Source organism: Spinacia oleracea, chromosome 5, assembly GCF_020520425.1.
Source record: "Spinacia oleracea cultivar Varoflay chromosome 5, BTI_SOV_V1, whole genome shotgun sequence".
NCBI classification, from domain to species: Eukaryota; Viridiplantae; Streptophyta; class Magnoliopsida; order Caryophyllales; family Amaranthaceae; genus Spinacia; species Spinacia oleracea.
In genome coordinates, this window is record NC_079491.1 from 103,906,356 (window position 1) to 103,914,108 (window position 7,753).

The 7,753-nt window shown below is 37.5% G+C and overlaps 1 long non-coding RNA gene across 1 annotated transcript; it reads left to right on the plus strand.

The window, feature by feature from the left end:
* Positions 1 to 6,247: 6,247 nt before the first annotated feature.
* LOC130461266 (uncharacterized) lies at positions 6,248 to 7,484 on the plus strand. The gene is made up of 2 exons (XR_008921696.1): positions 6,248 to 6,279; positions 7,303 to 7,484. It is a non-coding gene; the product is annotated as an uncharacterized lncRNA (long non-coding RNA).
* The last annotated feature ends 269 nt before the right edge of the window (positions 7,485 to 7,753 follow it).

Genomic DNA, 7,753 nt, shown 5'->3' on the forward strand with positions numbered 1-7,753 from the left:
ACGCCTTACTGCTTTTATTTATCGTATCATACACGACGAATCACCATCGTACGATATGATTATTCATTTTTCCCAGCTTACGAATATTCTCAATATGATATACGATTCCGATGCAAGGTCGTATCGTATAGTATGTTTTTCCAAACTAATTCCCGATAAGATATTAAATGAATTTCCGATTCATTTAACCTGGTGATCTGTTACATGTCATTGGTGTGACCTTATAGGTTCAGTTAAGAGTAAGCTGTGAGCCTAATATAGATTAGAACTCACTGATCGGAAGCATTGCATCATCTAGTTGTTCCGATCACTTGATTTTACTTGATTAATTGTTCGCAATTAATCTGAGCCTTGATATTAGACTTAATGCACCTTGGGTGAAGGACACATTTCCTTCAGTCTCCCACTTGTCATTCAGACAAGTGTGCATTCATATTCCTTTGTCTCTTAGTGTTACTTGCTGAACATAAGGTAAGATCCAAGCCATCCTTATTAGGTACAGAAGTGTTTCTCGGATTACAGAGTTCAACTATTAAACTTTTACAGAAGGTTAAGCCTTAACCATTCTGAGCACGACCATGCAATTTCACAGTATCTAACTCTCCGAGAGGCCTTGTTACACAACAACACCATATCCTATCAAAGATAGGAGGACAATCCATTCTTTCAATCTATAAACACTCAATTTTATTCATAGTACGCCCAATAACTGCTTTTGTAGCCTCCTTTTACGGTGTGACATTTAGCTAGCATTAGAGCGAACTAATTCTCAAACGAGCAGACATAATCACTCATGTTCTAAGGAATGGTTCTAATCACCATTAATGAGAACTACTTATGACATTACTTTAATCTCTTAAAGTGTTCTCATGGTCAATCCAATACAAGATCCAATAAGTATGTATGCAAAAGATTCTGACATCCAGTCAATCTAGTTCAAGAAACCAAACTACAAATCTACTTGCAATCTAATCTTCATTAGTCATTGGTCGTCCACATTTCAATGACCTGGATTAGGGATCCTTTGTGACTTTAATATTCAAGTTCACTTATGGGTGTTTCTTAATTTGCCGAAGAATTCATCTTGACATCCCATTTTAATGTTTTGAATCATATGGACTTATCATTTAATACTAAACCAAATTAAATGAATATGAAATAATAAATTTCATAAATATGAAATGGTTAAACGAATTGTTTTAAACACAGATCTAACAGATGTTCTAAAACAAAACTTAGAAAATCAAAGTCATTCTCTAATATGCTTGATTCCCATGGTTGCTACATGTGCATTGTGCTTCGCTTGTGGCAACGGTTTAGTCAATGGATCCGCGACGTTGTCGTCAGTTCCAACCTTGCAAATCTCGATTTCTTTCCTTTCAACGATTTCTTGAAGTATATGAAATCGCCGCAGTACGTGCTTGGACTTCTGGTGGCTCCTATGCTCCTTTGCCTGGGCAATGGCTCCGCTATTGTCGCAATACAAAGACATTGGTTAGAACCCCAAGTTCTTCGATGAACTTCCGAATCCATACAGCTTCCTTTGCTGCTTCTGAGGCAGCAATGTACTCGACTTTAGTTGTAGAATCCGCAACAGTGCTTTGCTTAGAACTTTTCCAGCTTACTGCTCCGCCATTAAGGCAAAACACAAACCTAGACTATGATCTGAAATCATCTATGTCGGTGTGAAAGCTTGCGTCCGTATAGCCCTTAACAATCAACTCATCTGTACCACCATAGACCAGAAACTGATCCTTAGTCCTTTTCAGGTACTTTAGGATATTCTTGCCAGCACTCCAATGCGCCTCACCTGGTTCTGACTGGTACCTGCTCATTGCACTGAGTGCGAACGAAACATCCGGCCTTGTACAAATCATAGCATACATGATGGATCCAATAGCCGAATCGTATGGAATTCCACTCCTCTTTCTATGCTCATCAGATGTCTTGGGACACTAAGTCTTGCTTAGATATGTTCCATGTGTCATGGGTAGATGGCCTCTCTTGGCTTCCATCATATTGAACCTAGCTAGCACTTTGTCAATGTAAGTGCTCTGGCTTAGTCCAATCATCCGCTTAGATCTATCCCTATGGATCTTGATGCCCAATATGTATTGTGCCGCTCCTAAGTCCTTCATTGAGAAACACTTTCCAAGCCAAGTCTTTACAGACTCCAACATAGGAATGTCGTTTCAAATAAGTAGTATGTCATCTACATACAGACTAGGAATGCAATTTTACTCCCACTGACCTTCTTGTATACACAAGATTCGTCCTGGTTCTTAATGAATCCAAACTTATTGACTGCTTCATCAAATCGTTTATTCCAACTTCTTGATGCCTGCTTAAATCCATAAATGGAATTCTTAAGCTTGCATACCTTTCCTTGGTTCTTTTGATCGACAAAACCCTCCGGTTGCATCATACACACAGTCTCTTCAAGAACACCATTCAAGAAGGTAGTTTTGACATCCATTTTCCATATTTCATAGTCATGAAACTCGGCAACCGCAAGGATTATCTGAATAGACTTAAGCATCGCGACTGGAGAAAAGGTTTCATCGTAGTCAACGCCGTGAACTTGCCTGTAACCTTTTTCTACCAATCTAGACTTGTATATGTATACAATTCCATCTTTGTCTTTCTTCAATTTGAATACCCATTTGCATCCGATAGGTGTGAACCCATCTGGCAAATCTACCAAATCCCAGACTTGATTTTCAGACATGGAGTCTATCTCGGATTTCATGACCTCTAACCATTTAGTGGATCTTGGGCTAGTCATAGCTTTCTTGTAAGTAATAGGTTCATCACTATCTAATATGAGAACGTCTAAGTTTTCAGTCAAGAGGACGTCTGTCCATCTGTCCGGCGGAACCTTAGTTCTATTTGACTTACGAGGGGCAACAACGTTTTGAGGAACTACTCCCACTGGCTCTTCTAAAGGCCTTGGAGGTTCATCACCTTGAACTGCTTCTAAATATTTCTTGGTTCGTTGTTCGTCTCGAATCTCTTCAAGGTCTATTATTCTCCCACTTGTCAATTTGGAAATATGATTTATTTCCAAAAAGACACCGTCACGAGCAATGAATACTTTGTTTTCTGACTTGTTGTAGAAGTAATACCCCTCTGTTTCTTTCGGATACCCAAGGAAGAAACATTTGTTAGATTTTGGTTCGAGCTTGTCCAAAATTAATCTCTTGACATATGCTTCGCAACCCCAAATCTTTAAAAAAGGCAACTTTGGAAGTTTCAGAGTCCATAATTCGTATGGAGTCTTTTCAATAGATTTTGACGGAGCACGATTCAGTGTGAGTGCTGCTATTTGCAACGCATGTCCCCAAAATTGTAAAGGAAGTTCGGCTTGACCCATCATTGACCTGACCATATCGAGTAGGGTCCTGTTTCTCCGTTCCGACACTCCATTCCATTGAGGTGTCCCCGGAGCAGTCAATTCAGAAAGAATACCACATTCTTTTAGATGGTCATCAAACTCGTGGCTAAGATATTCACCTCCTCGATCTGATCTTAGAGATTTGATTTTCTTGCCATGTTGATTCTCTACTTCATTTTGAAATTCTCGGAATTTCTCAAACGATTCAGACTTGTGTTTCATTAAGTAAATATAGCCATATATACTGAAATCGTCCGTAAACGTTATAAAATAGCTTAAATCACCTCGAGCTTTTGTACTCATAGGCCCACATACGTCCGTATGTATTAGCCCTAGTAGTTCTCACTAGTAGAAAAAACCCCTGTCGCAGCCCCCTTGTCGCAGCGTACATGTATTAATACGCTTTAACAACTAGTAAGTCAACGCGGGTCAAACTCTTTAAAGGGTTATTGCAGCGTACAAATTAATTGCCCCCTTCAAAAGAGTTTTTTGCAGCGTACATAATAAAAGCCCCCTGTAATAGCCCTTTTATTTTGCAGCGTACATGGTAAAAGCCCCCTGCAATAGCCTATTGTAATCTTTTTCCGCTGCAACTTAATTAATTCATACCATACATTTCTATCTCAAACTTGAAGACCCAAAAAAATTCATATCCTGCGGGCGCTCAGTACTCCCTTCTTCTTCCCTAATATTTCCCCGCGTCTTGCCCGTCGCCGGTGGTTCTCCCAGTCGCCGTCGACCCGTCGTCGTCGCCCGTAGTCGGTGGTACTCAAGCAAGGGTCTATTTCCTTGCCTCCTCACCGGTGGTTCCTGCTCGAAAAACCACCGTAGAAGTTATTCCTGCTCCGAAAGCCACAGGTGAAGTCATTCCCTGCTCGAAAAACTTAGCTACTTTGCTCGGCCGGTTTGCGAAATCTGTTCTCCGTCAATCCTTGCCGCGGCAAGTAACTTTCTTCCCTGTCCCTCTTGATTTGCGTTTTCAGAATTAGGGTTTGTTCAATAATATTTTTTTTTTTTTTGTGTGTTGCAAGATTTTCAATTCGTTTATCTTTTGTTGAGTTCTTATTGTCTGATTTTGCTGGTTTAGAAGAGCATAATGTTTGCATTTTTTTTTTTAATTGACTGAGTTTTGATTATTTTCGTTTTCATTGTTGCTGGCTATGAAATGTGTTGATTTCTGTAGGGCTTGATTTTTTAATGGTTCAACCTAATTGAGTCAATAATTAGTATTGATTAGCTATTGTCTGGATTAGTGTAATCCCCCGTAAAGTTATAAATTTTATTAATATATATTAACGTACATTATTTATATTTAAATAGAATTTATGAATTTTAAGTAATAAATATATAATTAACGTTTATTTATTTTATTTTAAGTACGTTCTAAATATTTAACGATTTTAGAACTTTATTATATATTTAATGTATATTTAATTTTATTTAAATATATTCTAAATATTTTAACGGTTTGTGCAATAAAGAATAATTTTAGAATTTTAAGTTAAAAAAAAAAAAAAGAATTTGAATTACGAAAATCGATTGAATTTAGAAAACGATCATATTTCGGTTTTGGATTCGAATCCTAAAATTAAACTCCTAACTCTAGCCCAATTGGTGAAGCCCAAAGTAACAAAACCCAAACCAATACTCCCTTTTCTCTTTTCAAAATCACGTGGAACCAAAACCCCTCCATCCCCCTTCAACCTCACGCACAACACCAGAAATCCCTCCCCTCTCCCTTGTCAGCCGCCGCACCGCACTCTGACTGCCGGACCACCACCTGCACCGACGACCACCGTCGACCCTCGTACGTGGTAACTCCTCCTTCCTCTTCTTCTTTGTTTCTTTCTTCTCTCTCGTTTTCCTCCTCTCCTTATTTGCTTCTTCTGTTTTGCGTGCAACAGCCACCAGCCGCCGCACCACCGCCGCGTCGCCGCCCAACCCCTTGTTGCGCCGCCGCGTCCTCCTCCTTGTTCTCCCTCTCGCTTGCCGGAACTCCTCCCCTTCGTTCTTACTATGCCGCAAGCTCAAGGCAGTCGTAGCCACCACCATTGAGCCGCCGTCCAGCCCTGCTCCGTTCGTTGCGCCGCCCACCTGCAGCGTCGCTGCCGCGCCGCCGTGCCTCTGACCACCGGTCGCTCTCTCTCTCCTCCCTATTTGGTTTATTTTCTTAAACCCTAAGTTATTTAAATGTTTTAATTAATTTAATTAATTTGAATTTATGTTTCTTGAATTAAATTTATGATTTTTATAGTTAAGTTATGAAATTTCAGATTATATGTTGTTGAAATTAATTTAATTATTTTCAGATTTGTTAATTGCGTTTAAGTTAGAGTTTTAATGGAGTTTTAATAATTTAATTCATGTTTCTTGAATATAAATTATAAGCTTTTATGATTAAGTTAGATTTTCAGATTACATACTATGCTTAATTAATAATTTAATTTTCAGATTACATAATTGAATTGAAAAAAGAGTTTTTAATTATTAAAGTGTGAATTTTTAAGGTTTTTAATGATTAAATCATAATAGAATGACTATATATTATTAAAGCTATTATTTTTACGATTTTAAGAACGTTGATTATGTTTTGTGGACGTTTGAAATTATTCTATATTGCTGGAAATTTTAAAAGGGATGTTTTATTGGAGTTTAGAACGTTTTGGGATCATTAGTTTAATAGTTATTATGCTTGGAGATTATTTAATTAAGTTTCGATATTGGGGAATGTTCTAAATAGGTTTAGGATGTATTTAGAATACGTTAGTGTTGCTGTAAATTATTAGGAATTGATTTGGGTACGTTTCTTGATTGTTTTAGGCGGAGAATTCTCTCTAGGCGACTTTTGAAAGTGTTAAAGTGGCCTATCAGTTTGTTTACACAAGGTACGTACATACCTGTGTGCTTGGAATGAGTGTGATTTGTTGAAACCATATTGAAATGATTCATGAACTTCGTTATGTCGAAATGATTAAGGAACTTGGTTATGTTGAAATTGTTGATGAACTAGGTTATGTTGAAAGTGCATGTTTAATATTGTTGGATGGACATGTTAAGCATATATATTTCGTTATGAGAATTATAGCATGTTGGTATGGATGATTGATGCGAACATGTTGGTTGGGAACATTAGATTATTATTTATATATATTGATTCAGATCGATTGTTTATTGTTCCCTTTTAGCTTTTCACTACTTTATAAGGGCCGAGGACCTTGTTTAGTAAGTTGAAACCTTATACCCATATAGAGGGGTTGATCAGTATTAAAGGAAAGGTTGAATTAATTGGAATAAGTCTTGTGTGACATCTCTGTGATCACTTGCTTAATTCAAAGATAAAAGAAGTTGTGTTTACTTGTTGAATATAATATTTATGTTTGATGAGTCATAACCAAGTATTAAAAGTTAAGTCATGTAAAGTGAACATGAGTAGCAATAGCTTTAGACTGTGCACGTCTAAAGTGTCCGACAATCAGGAGTTGGGGTCATGGGTAGCCTATGGCTTTTTCTGGGGCCGGATTGATCACCGGTTCTATTTTTATTTAAAAGTCCCTCGATATCGCAGGTCATTGGGGTTTACGGAGTCGCGCCCGTACCTCGTCTTCCTTAGTGAAGAAGAAGAAGTTTCTAGTAGACAACTCAGTCCATTGACTATTTCAATTTAAATAATGTTAATGATACAAAAGTCTAGTTCAGTCAAACATAGTCTTCAAGTCAATATATCTTGATTATCCTTGCTTATGTTTTATTTAGTACCATGTTAGGATTGTTCGTTTAATAGAATCGTGTTAGGATTATTATTGATTTAGTATGTAGTACTCAGCTTTGCTGATTACGTGCTTTTGCTTGTGCATGTTGATCATGGCTATGCCTTATTGATCCTGTGATGACCCAATCTTGGTGAGCAGTCTCTAAGGATCAATAAGCATTGTCCATCTGCAGGTTTGAAGATGATGCATCATTGGGGATCGGGATTAGAGAGCTTGTAGTTAGATTTGCTTTATTAAGTGATTTGGTTTGTTAACTTAAATTTGAAATTTGTCGTACTATTCGTATTTCCTTATTTCAGTTAAATGGGTTTTGGACTAAATCTGTAATCGATTATTTATAAACCTAAAGTTAGTTTTATGTTTTCCGCTGCAAAATTCTGAATAAGCCGTTACGTTTTCACACGGGCGATAATGCCTTGATAATTCTCTACGTTTTATATTAAAAGATTATTTTAGAAAAGAGAGAATTGTCGGGGTGTTACAATTAGGGTAGTTGATTAGGTAGAAAATATTACGAGAGAGAATTTCACATGGAGTTTCTTCGGAAACTGTTACCTTCCGCTTTTCGAATTAATTCCAGGTGCTTTCA